General features: G+C 43.3%; 1 long non-coding RNA gene across 2 annotated transcripts in view; it reads left to right on the forward strand.

Moving 5' to 3' along the window:
- Positions 1-17102, forward strand: part of LOC147027519 (uncharacterized) — a 35842-nt gene that overhangs the window by 14283 nt on the left and 4457 nt on the right. The gene's annotated exons all lie outside the window — the stretch shown is intronic.

Here is a 17102-nt window from a genome sequence, read left to right on the forward strand (position 1 = left end):
TGCGCCTGTAATCCGGCTACTCGGAGGCTTGGGTTGGAGGATCGCTTGAGGACGGGGGGCTCTGCACTGGGCAGGGTGTAGAGCAGCCCGGAATCATGGCGAAACCCAAATCCTGCTCCCTGTGTCGTAAGAGGCGACCAGGGTTGCGTCAGGAAGGGCATCCGGCATAAAACCTGTGCCAAATCAGTATGCGGATCATAACGGATGATCCGCTGTGGCGACCCCTAACGGGAGCAGCCGAAAGATGAACAACATATATATATATATATATATATATATATATATATATATATATATATATATATATATATATATATATATATGCATGTGTATATGGATATGTTTATATATATATATATATATATATATATATATATATATATATATATATATATATATATATATATATATATATATATATATATATATATTGGATATATATATATATATATATATATATATATATATATATATTGGATATATATATATATATATATATATATATATATATATATATATATATATATATTGGATATATATATATATATATATATATATATATATGTTTATATATATATATATATATTTATATATATATATATATATATATATATTTATATATATATATATATATATATATATATATATATATATATATATATATATATATGTTTATATATATATATATATATATATATATATATATATATATATATATATATATATATATATATATATATATTGTTACGGTTGTGGAAATTCATAGAACACCATTCAGGTATCCCAGAGATCAGTTATGTCGATAAGTGTGTGTTCAGAATAGATTTCCCCACCGATGTTTAACGGGCAATTATTCGTGTAACCGGGCTGTGAATCTTCAGTTAACTGTTATTCTTTTGCTATCTTTATTTTGGAACAACCACATTTACACAATGCCAACCACGACATCACCTCACCATCTCCTCAACAGCATCTCATCAAACCTCTCCACAACGAAAACATCGCTCTCATCAACCATCTCCACAACGACAACCACGACATCTCACCACCTACACCACAACAAACATCGCCTCACCTTCATCTTCATGAATGCCGCCATCTTGTTACCGGCAACAGCGTCCTAAACGAACAACATCTCTGCCACCAGACGCGGGGACTCCTAGTTGGGGCGAGGGCCGATGATCTCTGCAACGTCCACGTGGGAAGGATGATCTCTGCAATGTCCGCTTTCTTCACATGACTTGCCATCGGATCAAAAGATCAAAAAGGGCGGAGCCAGCGGGGGGTGAAGGGTGAGAGGTCAAGGATCAGACCTCACCCACGGACCCCCAAAAAAGGCGCGCTGGAATGCCAAGAGTTCAGTTGAAGTCGGAGTTATGTTGGAGTCGAGCTGGAGCAAGTGGAGGTCTGGGTTCGCCGTGGAGCTCAGTCAGAGAGAGCCGAGGAGATGGGAGCTTGGAGCCAAGGAGCGAGTCCAGCGCAGGGCAGTTGGAGCTCGGAGCGCAGCCAGCCTGCCGTGCCGTTTTGGAGCTGCGGGTTTTTGGAGAAAGCCGGAGAGAGGTCGCCAGCCAGCAACAGAACGGTCCGAGGTGATCGGGCCTTGGGACGATCCGAGCAGACGTGGAGGAACGAGCGGGTTCTTAGAGAGAGCATCAATTCTGAAAGAGCAAAGGCCCATACGTTCCTCTGAGGCGTCGTCGGATAGGCCCGAACCACCAGACCGCACGGCGGGGCCTGGACCAACCGAGCTGCCGTGTTCCCGACGATACATCGAGGGTCGCTCAGCGAGTCACCACAAGGGGGACAGTAACCAGCCCGGCCTCTCGGAGCTCTTGCGGTCTTCACAGCTCCGTGAACTATAAAGACCCACGATGTCCAGTTCTTGCCCTTTCCTTTCCTGGGGTTTTTCTTTGTATGAATGTTGTGGCGCCGTGTCCTTAAGTAGAACTGTTATAAGTGTACATAATAAATACACAAACGGCTGTAGGCTTTGTTACTCGTGTCCTATCCCTTACCCCCATTGCATTACTTGCTGTGATTGCATACGTGTTGATTGCATTCGTGTGTAATGAATAAATGTCTGTGTGAATGTTGACCTGCTCGTTGCTTCCTCTTCCCTCAATTGAACTGCCATAGTTAAGTTCGGAATATTAGCTGGCTTTTTTTATAGCCGATAATAGAATTGGGTCCGATGGGCTTGGCGATAATCCGCTTGGCAATCGCAAATGGAGCGAGCTGCTTAAGGCCCAGTCACACATTGACGTTTTAGCCAGCTTATGCCGATTTTTGCAAAATTTGTCTAAAAAGCAGGTACACGTCGAATACGTTATGGGTAAGTTTTGATAACATTGAGAGCACGCTGAAAAACACTGCCATACGTCGTTGCATGCTGGCTTAAAACGTTGTACTTTTCGGTTGTCCTCAAAATTTCCATGCTTGAAATTCTACGACGTATGCCAGCGTATGACTCACACGTTCCGCATAACGCTGGCCATAAGTTGTTGGCACGTCACGCGATCGTTGACACACGTCGACACACGTTACTTGTAAGTTACTCATAAGTCGAAACACGTCGAAGTAATGTTTAGCGTACCCGAAACTTATTTCTAACCTTTGAGTAACGTGTTGTACTCACGTTACGCGATCGGTGACACACATCGACACACGTTACTTGTAAGGTGCTCATAAGTCGAAACACTTCAAGGTAATGGTTAGCGTCAGTGTTCCAGACTCCCTGGTTTTTTTTTTCTTCCTTCCTTCAGTATGATGGTGATTTTGACACTTTGATTTCTCGTGCGGTTATAATATAATATAATTAATAGGCTGCCGCTCAACGATTTAAATCATAACCGCACTGTCCACTGAACACCATCATACCGAAGAAAAAAAAAACCGGGAGTCTGGAACATTGACGCTAACCATTACCTTGACGTGTTTCGACTTATGAGTAACTTGCAAGTAACGTGTGTCGATGTGTGTCACCGATCGCGTAACGTGAGTACAACACGTTACTCATAGGTTAGAAATAAGTTTCGGGTACGCTAAACATTACCTCGACGTGTTTCGACTTATGAGTAACTTACAAGTAACGTGTGTCGATGTGTGTCAACGATCGCATATTGTGTGTACAACTTATTCCCATCGCATGCGGAGCGTGTGTCATACGGCAAGTACGTCGTAAAATTTTCAACATGTTTAAAATTACAAGACGTACTCCACTTAATACGACGTATGATAGCGTACTTTAGCGTTCTATTCACGTATACCAAACTTACCCATACTGTATTCGATGTGCGCCAGCGTTTTAGACGCATTTTTCAGAGGTCGGCATTCGCTGGCAAGATCGCCAAGGTGTGACTGCGATGTTGACACTTCCATTTCTGCGGCGGTTATGATTTGAATCGTTGTGCGGCAGCCTTTTAATAGGCTACGCCACGTGATCGTCGGCGATACGTGCAGCGTGCTATGCATAAGTTAGACTATCGTTGGGCATAGGTTGCGAACGCCGACAACAGATTCAGCATTCGTTGGTATAAGTTATCTATAACACAACGAAACGTTCTGCATCCGTTACTAATACGTTATACATAAGACCAAGTCGTTATGAATACGTCCGAATCTTTAAAAAAAATATCAAAAGTTCAACGTAAGCCAGCGTTTTACATACATTTTAATACGTTGCCATCGCTGGCTAAAACGTCAAGGTGTGACTGGGCCTTTAGCGGCTCGTTTCTAAGCAGGTCCCGTCGAGGTGTAAATCCCCGGCATTTCTGTCTGCGCACATAATTACGTAAATCGACAATTCGGCGATCGGACCCTGTCGCGCGCGGACAGAATAGTTGGCTGATTTTCGGTGTGATTCAAGACACCCGTGGCTGGATTTCGGTGTTAATCCGAAAGCTGCGACTTGGTTTGCCACGTCCGGTGGGTGCGAAGCCACGATTCGCAAAACGCGGTCGCTCGCACGCCGACGGGCGGAAAACTATAACAATATATTTATATATATATATATATATATATATATATATATATATATATATATATATATATATATATATATATATATATATATATATTGTTTAAAATAATGGAGGTATTTCAAAGAAAATACAAAAAATATATATTTATAAAATACATTATAAATAAGCATGAATATAATTTATTGGTGGTTGCTCCGATACGCAGAACAACATGTTAAAATCGGTTATTGATGACAGTTTGAATACTTGAATGACAGTTTGAGTCTATGGTTTGATGGAGGTGCTGTGTCATGGACATGTCTGCAAGGTAAAGTGTTTATCGCTTAATTTATTATCATAAAGTGATGTATGATTAAAGTTATTCAAAAGTAATAATAATTAAATAAGTTTGTGCAAGGATATTCCATTGCTGTGTTGACTGACTGTCTGGACACAACTTTGGGTTGTACGTCCATTGATGTTGAGTATTTTACTGATGTGGTCCTGCGACTGTGATTGTGGATCTGCTGTTTGGAGAGGTTCTTAGCTGAAAGGATCGAAACCTCGATGAAAAACAGTGTGAAGCTGATGATCTGGGCAGTTAGTAAATCAGTCAATTGCTTATAAGTGAAGGTTATAACTTCAAATAACATAGCTTTTGTGAGCACTTTCCAGAACATAATGTGTGTGTGTGTGTGTGTGTGTGTGTGTGTGTGTGTGTGTGTGTGTGTGTGTGTGTGTGTGTGTGTGTGTGTGTGTGTGTGTGTGTGTGTGTGTGTGTGTGTGTGTGTGTGTGTGTGTGTGTCTTTATGTCTGGCTTTCTTCATGGGACTATGGTGCAGTAATTGGTCTTTATTTTGATTTGGTTCATGATGCCATGAGTTTTGTGGAACTGCGACATTGAAACTTTTGTGGATGTGCCAGTGGATTTTTTTTTTTTTTTGTATACCTTGGTCGAGGCTCGTATGAGAGCAAACACACAACCCACAGCAAGGAGGTATGAGACAAGAGGGGCGGGAGTGGAAGGGACAAAACAGTGGGGAACAGACACATTAGGTAAGCTGTGGAAGGGAGAGGGATGGGGATGGGACGGGGAACATGGCGAAGAGAAGATGGACATTTCAGGGACTTTCAGGAAGGAAAGCAGGAGAAATGAAGGAAGTGGGCTTGGGTGGATTATCGGGGGTAGAAAAGATCGAGGATTTGGATGGGGGAAGATAAGAGGTGGTGGTGAACAGCTGTTTTGAAAGCCTGGAGGGAAGAATGGGAAAGAATAGAGTGAGGAAGTTTATTCCAAAGGCGGGAAAAAAGAGGAATGAAAGAGTGAAGATGAGCAGTGATTCGTGATTTTGGTAGTTTTACCAGAAGGGGGTTGTTGGCGGACCTTGAGCGCCCTGTGGAAATGTGGTGGGGACAAATCGCAGAGAGAGCAGGGGGGGGCAAGGCTGGAGAGGAGTCGGGAGAAGACAGAAAGACCACCGACCAACCTGCAGTGATTGAGTGAGAGGCCCAAAGACTCAGCTTCATTGCGGGAGATGCCGATGATCTTAAATGCCCTGGTTTCGACAGCGTGAAGCCGAGAAAGGTGAGAGGCAGGAGCACCAACCCAGAGGGGAGAGCAGTACTCCATCAGGCTATGGACAAAAGATTTGTAAGTGGTCAGGAGCTCAAGAGGGCCGAGGAAGGACTTAGCACGACGGAGGATTCCCAGTCGGCGACTGGCTTTTGAGGCGAGGTTGGAAATGTGACTTTCCCAGGAAAGGTCATGGCAGATAGTGAGACCTAGAAGCTTGAAAGAAAAGACTTCTTCCAGAGGATTGTTGAGAAAGTGGATGGGGGGGTTTTGTAAACGGTCCTTTCGAAGAGACATAGTGAGAGTGTGAGATTTGTCTGGATTGAAAGACATGTTCCACGTGTTGGACCAGTTTGTGATTTTATCCAGATCTGCAGTGAGCGAAGAAGCTGCTGCTTGCCGGTCTGAGGGATGACAGATGGTACGGCAGAGGGTGGAGTCGTCGGAAAAGAGAAATAGAGGATTTTCCAGAGAGTCCGAGAGATCATTGATGAAAACCAGAAAAAGAACAGGGCCCAGAACGCTACCTTGAGGAACTCCAGCCTGCACAGGAAGAGGGGATGAAAGAACTCCATTTAGGGCCACACGTTGACTGCGACAGGAGAGGAAGTCTGCGAGCCATGAGTGGAGATGGCCTTGAATACCATGGAAAGAGAGTTTGGTGAGTATGGCAGGGTGCCAGACTGTGTCAAAAGCACGTGATATGTCCAGGGATACGGCTCGGATTTCCTGTCTGGCATTGAGGACCTCCATCCATTGATGGGAGAGCAGAAGCAGCATATACAGGGTAGAGTGACCTGGTCTGAAACCAAATTGATGATTGGAAATCAAGCCATTGGAGAAGAGGAAGGATTTCATGTCTGAAGCGATGATGGATTCCATCACCTTGCTGATGATTGGGAGAAGGCTGATTGGTCTGTAGTTACAGGGATCTGTTTTTGCACCTTTTTATGCAGGGCAGTGATGTTAGCAGATTTCCAAGCAGATGGCAGATGACCTTGGGCAAATGAGAGGGTGAATAGAACAGAGAGAGGGTGAGCAAGAGCAGAAGAGCAGGCTTTGAGGACACGTGGGCTGATGCCGTCTGGACCGGTTGCAGAATCTGACTCGACGTTTGATAGCAAGCTCTCCACCTTGTCAGGAGAAAAGGATACAGAGTCCAGGGACAGTTGGGTGCGACTGGGTAAAGTGGGTAGAGATAGTGATGGGTTTCGGACACAAGATTTAGCTGCAAACACCGAGTTTAGACATTCAGCTTTATCACGTGTGGAATCAGCAGTGCGGCCATTTGAGGTAAGGGAGGGGATGGAGGGGGAACATACACCAGAAACAGATTTGATTAAACGCCACCAGGATTTTGAGGAGGGAGAGAGGTTTGAGAGTTCAGACTTGAGATGAGAAAGATGTTGTTTTCTGGCTCTCCTGAGGGTAGATACACACTTGTTCCGAGCTTTGTGGAAAGAACTGAGATTGCCCTCAGTTGGGTTTGCTTTCCATGAGGCAAAGGCAAGTTGTTTCATGACAACTGCCTCACCACATGCTTCAGTAAACCAAGGGCGGGAGGAAGGGTAAGACAACTGAACACGAGAGGGGATAAATCTGTGCATGAGGCAGAGCAAGTTTCTTTGAAAGAATTCCCAGGATGAGTTGATGTTTGAGAAAGTAGTGATAGGAGACCAGTCTGTAAGTTTGATGGCTGCTCGGAGACCCTGGCAGTCAGCTTGAGTGAAATGCCAGACTCGACGGCGGTGAGGTGGTTCTCTGATAACAGCCAGAGAGGCTGTTTGACAAGGACGTGGTCAGAAGAACCAATTGGAGCGAAGGAAGAGCAGCAGATATTGTCAGGGAAATTTGTCAAAATCAGATCCAGAAGAGATGGAGTACCATTGGTTGAGATCCGGGTCGGGAAGTTGACCGATTGAGTCAGTCCCAATGAGTCGCAGAAAGCTTTTGCTGAGGTGCCATGGCAGGTGAGAGAGGTACCCACACCTAGCCAACTGGCGTGATGACAATTGAAGTCACCACATAAGAGGAAGAGAGAATTTGGATGAGAAGATAGAAGATGGTCCATGTTTTCGGATAGTGAGGTGTAGATGGAGTCATCACTGTTCGGTGGACGGTACAGTACACACATATAAACATGAGGTGGGAGTGGAGGGGAAGCCGAAGCCAGAGGTATTCCTGGGGGTGTGGGGGAGTGAGAGCAGTGCATGGAGAGTGAGGAATAGAGTCTTTGATGAAGAGAGCAACACCTCCACCAGGACGAGGCTCAGGTCTGTCATACCGTAAGAGGGAGTGACCAGGGAGAGATACTTGGGAGTCAGACACGTCTTGGGAGAGGAAAGTTTCTGTTAGGCAGATAATGTCTGGTTTGTCAGTGGCAACCTGTATGGAAAGATCTGAAAGGTTTGAGCGAAGGCCCCGGATATTTGAGGTCCACACTTTTAATGAAGAGGAAGGGGAGGAGGCTTTGGGTGCAGGAGGTGGAGGGGGAGGGGAGCGTAGGACAAGGGACGAGGGGGGCAGGTAAGGAGGGTTGCTGAAGGAGTGTGGGGTATTGCAGAATAGCGAGGGGAGGGGGCCGAATGAGGAGGAGAAAAGGCTCTGTGGTGCTGGGGGAGAGGGGGGACAAGAGACAAGGAAGAAGGCAGTTGAGGATTTGAGGAGGTGGAGTGAAGAGATGGAGGTGAGAGGGCAGTGGAGGGAGGCAGGTTGGTGGATGAGAGGGGGGGCAACTTTGAGAAGGAAGAGTGAGGGGGTTGAAAGGTGGGAGAAAGGTGAGGGGGAATTTTTGAGAGAGGTGAGAGGGAGGCTTGGAGGGAGAAGAGTGGGATGGTTGCTTTGAGAGTGAGAGTGAGGGGTGAGGGGGTGAGTTGGCACTGAAGTTGGAAAAAAAGAATGGTTGATGGAAAGCGAGCATCCATGGCAAACTGTGGTTTTTAAAAGTTTTAGGTCAGAGATGCAATTTAACACAATTCTTGATGGATGCAATGAAGGCGAATTCAGAGAATGGAGAGAAGAAGCGCTGTAATAGTTGGATTTTTTAGGCAAGGAATGAAGGAGAGGTCGAAATGAGAGCAGTCTGTTAAAATAGCAGAAGAGTAGTGCATTGTGAAACAGTAAAGAGTACCACATGTGTGAGAGAGGAAGATGACGCATTATAAGATCGTTTTTGTTGTTAAAAATAATGTATGAGAGAGTTCAACAGATTAGGTCATGGAAGTGTAAAAAAAAAAAAAATCGAGGAAGAAGACGAGGAGGAAGTTAAGAGGAAGAAGCAGAATCGGGAGAAGGTGAGCGTATTGTTGTTGGGTATGTATATATGTATATATGTATATATGTATATATGTATATATGTATATATATATATGTATTTTTTTTTTTTGTTGTTAATATTAATGTATGAGAGAGTTCAACAGATTAGGTCATGGAAGTGTAAAAAAAAAAAAAATCGAGGAAGAAGACGAGGAGGAAGTTAAGAGGAAGAAGAAGAAGCAGAATCGGGAGAAGGTGAGTGTGTTGTTGTTGTTGTTGTAGGGTATTTTTTTTTTTGAGATAAGAAAGAGATTAGTTGGGAGAATAGGGGATGTTTAGAAAGTGGGGAGGATCAAAATTGAAGGTATTGGGGAGGATAGAAATTGAAGGTAATGGGGAGAAAAAACAAACAAACAAAAAAAAAAAAACGATCGAACACCGAGTGGAACCGGTAGGCCTCAAGCCTAGGCCTAGGCCTCAAGCACCAGGTAAGAACGTCGACAAAAATACTCACAAAATAGCACAATTTTTGAAACAAAACCGAACTAGCAACACACAGTAACATGTAGGTGAGAAAATTAAACAGTTAAAACGGGACAATAACAACCGGAAACTTAGCTTTGAGAACTTCAGCAGGGAGCCCCGAAGGAGACCTCTCGCTGCTCCAAAACCGGAACCGGAAGTCAACCGGATTATTCAGCCTACTGTACTTTGTTCTGACTTTGTGTGTACAGATGTTCTGACATGAGTTGTTTACATCCCAATAGGAGGTTGCTTGTTACCTCCACCACCGAAGGTGAAAGAGATTATGTTTTCACCCCTTCTCTGTTGGGTAGTCGATCTCGTCGAAAAAAAAAATTTCTTCAAAAATTTTTTTTTTGAAATTTGTTCTACCCTTATTATCACTTTTTCCGTCGATATGTTTGTGTGTCTGTCTGTCTGTCTGTCTGTCTGTCTGTCTGTCCCTCTGTTCGGTCCAGTGCTCCGTTAATACAACGGCGATTTAGATGAAACTTGGTTGGTTGGTTCATACCATGACCTTGTTGTGTGCAAATGAGAATCGTTGCTATGGACACCACCGTTGCTATGGACACCACCGTTGCTATGGACACCACCGTTGCCTAGCAACGGGACTTAGAAATTTTTGAAAAATCAATAGAAAATTATTTTTTTGAAAATCAAAAATTGGGCCCCGAGCGACTGTGGGCAGTACATTCAGCGATATTGTCAAAAATTTCCAGCCGGATCCTATGAAAACTGTCGGAGAAGATAGACTTTGAATGAACCCTGGTTGAAAACTAAAAAAAACGAAGTTCGTTATATCTCAGAGAGTATGAGTCAGATATACATGAAACTGGTATGGTAGGTTCATGGTATGTCCTAGTTATGTGTGAGAAAGAACCGTTGCTATGGACCCTCCGTTGCCTAGCAACGGCCGAAAAACCTCTAAATGTGGGGGTATTTTAATGAAAAAACAATCTGCAGCATTAAGCCTTGAAGCAAGAATCATGAATTATCTTGTGCTTAATCCTCAGGTCATTCCCCATCGAACGGGCCCATCACGTCAGGTTCTATTGGGTCGTCGACTACCCATGTCCGCCTACCGGCTTGTCTGTTTGTTTGTCTGTCTGTCTGACTGTGTGCAGTATATCTCAAAAAGTTGCAGACGGATCCGGATGAAATTTGGTGGGCAGGTTGTGTGTGTGACAATGCCGAACTGATTAGATTTTGGTGAAGATCTGGATCCGACTACTCAAATTTTTAAAGCGATTCACGATTGAGAGATTGGGCCAAAAATAATATATGGCACGATATCTCAAAAAAGTTGTGGATGGATTCATATGAAACTTGGTGGACACGTTCGGTGTGTGACCATGACGAATTGATTTGATTTTGGTGAAGATCTGAATCTGTGTCTTAATATGAGAATTATTTAATTCTTAAAGTGATTCTTCACCATTGAGAGATAGGACCAAAAACGATATTTAGCATATTGCGAAAATATATTGGGCCCGATATGTTCTCGTGGATCAGGCATTACTTTGCGGAAGTATGCGCTCTACTGAGTGCTCTTCTAGTTGAGGCTGCATTTGTTGTTTCGGTTTCTGGTGTGACATCTTCCAATTGCACCTATCTTTGGAAATTTTTTGCGAGGTGGGTTAGGGATACCTTCTCTGACTTGCACTCTTCGTGTTTGCTTACAAATTGGATTCGATATACTGTTGCACTGTTGCACTTGTCACGAATGACAGTTGTCATTCTGTGCACTTGGTTGAGGTCCATCAGGCTGCTACCTCATTCTTGTCTCAGTAGGTCTATTCTCGGGATACATTGATTTTTGTGAAACATTTTGTGGATGGTGAGGAGTTTCCTTGTTTGAGATACAGTTTATTAATCTCAGATTGTTGCCAGTTTATTATTCCGCAGCTGTACTGGAACACTGGTATTGCAAATTGGTTTATAGCTTTGATTTTGTTCATTGGAAAAAGGATTGTTTTCAGGATCAACTTTGTTTTATGCAGGTATTCTTTGGTAATTGTTTTGCGCATTTGCTTGTGACATATTTGGTGGCCCTCTTCGACTCGGCGGATTTTGTATGATGATTCATTGTCTTGCTCCTATATTGTTGTGTTTGCGTCAATTAATATGGTGTCCGTTTTTGTTGGTCTACCTTGTATGAATGTGCACTTGGCCCATTTGTCGAGGCCAAATTCCATTTGAATGTCATCAGAGTACCATTTCACTAATTTGAGTTGTTCTGCCAATTTTAGACACTTTAGACCATTTGATCTGTACAACTGGACCATTTAGACCTTTCATTTCCAATCAGTGACCTTTCCTTTAGTACATACTTCCACTTCTTTACTGCACAAAACAAGTCCTGGAGAGGGTCTGCAATATCTGATTGCTCTTTCATATTTATCATTTTTTTCATTTTGATGTCTCATCCTCTTTCCAGAGCAGTGGTGCTCCCAACAGTTTCTTGGTAAGGATTGCACTGGCATTCGTCTGTGCACTATGCTTTTAAATCCTCAGAGTCAAGCAAGGAAGCAACACATCCCATTTCAAAGTCTTTGTTATGACTCAGCCTGTGTTTGAACCACCTCCCTCCCAGACTCAGAGCAGATGCTCTAACATCTAACCATTACAACTGTTGTGGATTTTTTAAACCCACCTTGTTGTGATCGTTGAGGGATTCTACCTGGCCGATTGTGGAATCCTATTTGACTTCAGACAGAGTTTAACGTTTGTCCGATTTGGTTATAAAATCCTGCATAAAACCCATTAACACTGAAAACCGATGTCCACACAAGTCCTTCCTTGTGAAACAATTTAATTTCTAATTGTTACTTGTACCTGTTATTCTACCTTGTACCAATTCTAATTGTACCTGTTACCTCAGGTACTTGCACTGAAACAATTTTACATTTCAAAGCATTTCATACTTTCATGAGAGAGTGGTGGGGCTATTCAACCCAGACTGCAGACGTGTCCCTTAGACGAGAAGCCACTTCGTACATTTCGAGGCAAAGGTTCGTTGTTATCAGCTCGGTCACTCTGCTCCAGACCAACACATTTATTATCATTTAGGGAAAAAGTTTCTTGGCCAGAAAGGACAGCCAATTCAACTTGTAGCATAAAAGTTACATTTCTAAAACTCCATTTGTTACAATTTAGAATATATTAATATAATTTTTTTCCCCCCACACACCACTGAGTGGTAACAATAGTTTTGGACTTTAGGTTGTACAAAAATATTGTATGTACCTGCAATGACCTTGGTCAGCCCTGTAAAATTAATTGCACGGCCCGAGCCTGTGACACCGATCTCGAAATATATCCAATATCCATGTCTCAATTAAATCAAGTCACCATGGGTGTCATAATACAAATCTGGATATTTATTGACCACTGGGGTGTTTTCCATCACCAACGAGAAGGGTGGAGGTATGCACTCAGTAGAGTGCATACCTCCACCAAATTGATTAGTTTACGTTTTGTATCCCACTGATAGGCCGGATCTGGATTCGGACCTGAACTAAAATGTAATGAGCTTGTTCTTGTCACCGAACCAACTCATCCACTATGTTTTGTCCGAATGTGTCTCCAACTTTTTGAGATATCCTGCTGTATATAGTTTTAGCCTAATCACTCAATGTTGAAGAATCACATAAAAAAATTATTGGATCCGGATCCAGATCTTCACCAAAATCAAATCAATTCTTCCTTGTTACAAGATTTTTCTTACATCCCAATAGGAGGTTGCTTGTTACCTCCACCACCGAAGGTGAAGGAGATTATGTTTTCACCCCTTCTCTGTCTGTTTGTTACTTACGAAATCTTTAGATTTCCTGGACACCAAGTTTTGTCCAAATCTGTCCACAACTTTTTGAGATATCCTGCTATATATCGTTTAGCCCTATCACTCAATGGTGAAGAATCACTTTCAAAAATTCTCGGATCCGGATCTGGATCCGGATTTGAATCTTCACCAAAATGTTATCATTTCATCCTTGTCACATACCCAAGCTCTCCACAAAATTTCATCAAATCCGTCCACAACTTTTGGAGATATTTTGTTCACAAACAAACAAACAAACAAACAGACAGGGATGAAAACATAACCTCCTTCCACATTGGCAGAGGTAATATCCGAACACGGCGCCATTCCTCGCTGCACTGGTGAACAGCGGAGTGCGACAAAGGAAGAATTGCCAGCAAAGGGAGCAGAGATGGACAAGGCGAAGATAGACAAGGCAAAGAGGGACAACGTGAAGATGGACAATGCGGAGATGGATAATGTGAAGATGGACAACGCGGAGATACGGCCGTGCACCCATGAGGGAACTATGCACAATGGGGCCTTTAGGCCTTCTATGAACAGACATCAGGTCCCTTCTGGCTCTTTCCCATGGGAGAGAACAGAGAACAGACTTTGATGCACTGGGTAGCGAGGGGGGGGGCAACCCCTCTCCCCCACCGGAAACTCCCTCCGTAGGCCCCCCACAGACCCCAAGTTTTTTTTAATGCCGTGAACAAATTTTGTTACGTCATTGGTGATGAAGGTTTTTGTCAAGCTTCATCAGAATTGCATGTGTAGTTTCTCAGAAGAAAGCAAATACCTCTTTATGGGGAGGCAACCCCCTCCCCTTTCCACCTGTAAACTCCCTCTGGAGACCCGCTCAGACATTGATTGTTTTTTTCAATGCCGTGAACAATCTTTGGTCCACCTTGGGTGATGAAGGTTGTGGTCAAGTTACATCAGAATTGCATGTGAAGTTTCTGAGAAGAAAGCAAATACCAATTTTGGGGGGCAACCCCCATAGACCCCCTTAGGGCCCGGTTTTTTTTAAATGCCATGAACAAAAATTGGTACATCCATGGTGATGAATCTTGTGGTAAAGTTTCATCAAACTCGTATGTGTAATTTCAGAGAAGAAGTTGCAAATATTTGTGGACGGACGGACGGACGGACGGACGGACGAACGAACGACGCGCCATCCCATAAGCTCCACGGAACTATGTTCCAGGTGAGCTAATCATTCTAGGGAATATCACTACAAATGAGCTATAAGTCAGAGGTCCAGTGAGGATTCTGAAGAGTCCTTGGAATGATGCTATAAGAACGAAGTTTCACAGTTTGCTTCATGAATCATGATCCTTTACCAAAAAGGAGATGGAGGTTTTGAGTTCTGGAGGAACTTCCTTCTGAAACCTGCTAATGGAGATAACAACCAGCGAGACAAACAAACAATTAACACAGCCATTGAGCTTTGGGGAAGTGACGTCACCTCCCAGGGTACTCTGGGTACTAGCGGCGTCATAACAATGGTGACGCTCTTCTCACCGTGCTCAGTGCGGCATTTCCTCCTCCCCATGGAAACCAAACCCCCATGCTCTATCCTTTAAAATTCTGAACATCCAGTAAGGAAGCAGCAAGTACCATTTCAAAAAGTCTTTGGTGCAACTCGACCGGGGTTTGAACCACCGATCTCCCAGACCGGAGCGGATGCTCCAACTATTATTCAACGAGTCTGGTCATTACGTGAAACTGGTGAATATTAAAGCTGAACAAGGACCCTTTCACTTCAACAAGAGAACCAGATCTACAATGATATCATAATACGTGTCACTGTTCCAATGCAACCAGAGTTACAGTGACGTCATAATCGGCATTTGCGTCCCAACCATATGATCTGCTGTGACGTCACAATCAGCTATGATGTAATAATGAACTTCCCATTGTTCTTGCGTCTCTAAAAAGCCTGGAAAAGAGAACCAGCAGTCACTCCGTGTCGAGCTCTCTTGCTTGATGCACCCCTCCTGGACTGGGGAGCACTAATGGTCTGGTGGTCGGGTACATAGCACGGCTTCCCAAACCTTCCCGGTGCATCATCACATTCTTGGTCCTACTTTTTTCTCCCACCTTCCTTGGTGGGTCAGGTTGTTGGTTGCTGTGTCATGGGGCGAAGTTAATTACCGCTTCATCCCTCATCTTTCTAGAGAGTGGTGTTGGTGAAGTAATGGCATTGCTTACCTGCCCCGGTGATGGGTGACGGGGGATGGGCTGCGTTCTGTGTTTCTGCTCACCTGTGTGTGATGTATCTGCCTGCCAGTGCTACCTATCTGTATTTTTAGCTTCTGTCTTTCTTTGTTTGACTTTGTATATTCGTTTGTATGTATGCGTTTGTGTCTGAAACCGTACATCGAAGTGGATGTTAATCTGGGTACAAATAAATGGGATATGTAGATTTACATTTAAATAGCGATATAAATATATTGTAGTTCGTTTCCATGGGAACGTTTATATGAGTAAGTAAATAATTGAAGTACGTAAGTTAATAAATTTAATTGGGTAGTCGATGTAGTCGAAAAAAAACAATTCGAAATTTTAATTTTTGAGATTTTTCCACCCTTATTATCAGTATTTCCGTCGATATGTCGAGATATCAGTATTTCCGGCTACTCTTCTAGCACCCTTATTCTGGACATTTCCATCTGTCTATCTGTCCACGAAACTTTGGTCAAGTCTAGGGGCTAAACCACTCAACCGATTCCAATGAAATTTGGTAGGTAGGACCAATATTTCTGGGAATCGTGTGCTTTCGAATATGGGACCCCGGGCCCTAGCAACGGCATAGCAATGGCCCTTTAAAGTGGTCAAAAAATCGAAAAAAAAAATCAAAAAAAAATTCGAAAAATCGAAGCTTAGAGTTTTGTGTGCAATCTATCTCGCTCCCTTCATGCCAATTTGCAGCCCTAACAAAAAATATTTGTAGGAGGAGATAGGTTTTGGGCGAGTACATGTCGAACATTTCAGAAACGGTTAATTGCGTATATCGCTAAGAGAAAGAGCCTGATTTTGATGAAACTTGGGTGAAATGTGTACAATGTGGCTAGCTAGCATGTACACAAAAATGAATGGTTGCTATGCACACCTCCGTTGCTTAGCAACAGCTAAAATACTTTATCGTACATCGTACACTTATTGTGGACTGTACAAAAAAATCAATACCTCCGAAACTGGACCTCCAAGGGACCTGTTTTTTTGTGCCCAAGGAGAATGTCTTACAGCATCTTATAAAAAAATAAAATCTTTAGTGAATAGATAAATGGAATTACCAGGGCTGCCATTTGTTGGAGTCTCTTTGGAAACATGCCTGAAATTTCACAAGGCACGTTTCTGGGCGCAAACTAAGAGGGCTGTGATAATCATATTTATTGTGCTAAATTGATTGATAGCATGTACATGAATATCTGCTCGTCGCGTCGGCCAGCTTTTCATCCAGAGCGAGCAGCCATGTTGCCGACCGGCTTGTCTGTATGTATGTCTGTTCAGTCCAGTGCTCCGTTAATACAATGGCAATTTCAATGAAACGTGGTTGGTAGGTTCATACCATGACCTAGTTGTGTGCAAATGAGAACCGTTGCTATGGACGCTTTTGTTGGCTAGTAACGGCTCAAAAACGACTAAATTCGACTTGATCGACTACCCATGTCCGCCTACCGGCTTGTTGGTTTAGTTCGTTAGTACAAATGGAGTGTTCATCTCTTGTATGTCACCAGGAGAAAGTGCAAAGTCAGTTTTAAGTGACGACAACGTAGGAGCTTTGTCATGCAGTGCAGATGTACCAAAGGAGAGAGAGACCATGAGCTCCCAGAGAGCGAAGATGAGGAGAGCATCAGCGACTGCGAAGTGGATCAAGGATCATTAACGGGCATTGAATCTGAACTGCCCTCAGGGCATCATTCATGTATTCCTGGCCATGGAATATTAGAGTTCCTTGAGAAAAGTTTGCACAGTCGGAAGAAAG

Source organism: Eptatretus burgeri, chromosome 4, assembly GCF_056783735.1.
Source record: "Eptatretus burgeri isolate ZD-2024b chromosome 4, Ebu_testis_v1, whole genome shotgun sequence".
Lineage (NCBI taxonomy): Eukaryota > Metazoa > Chordata > Myxini > Myxiniformes > Myxinidae > Eptatretus > Eptatretus burgeri.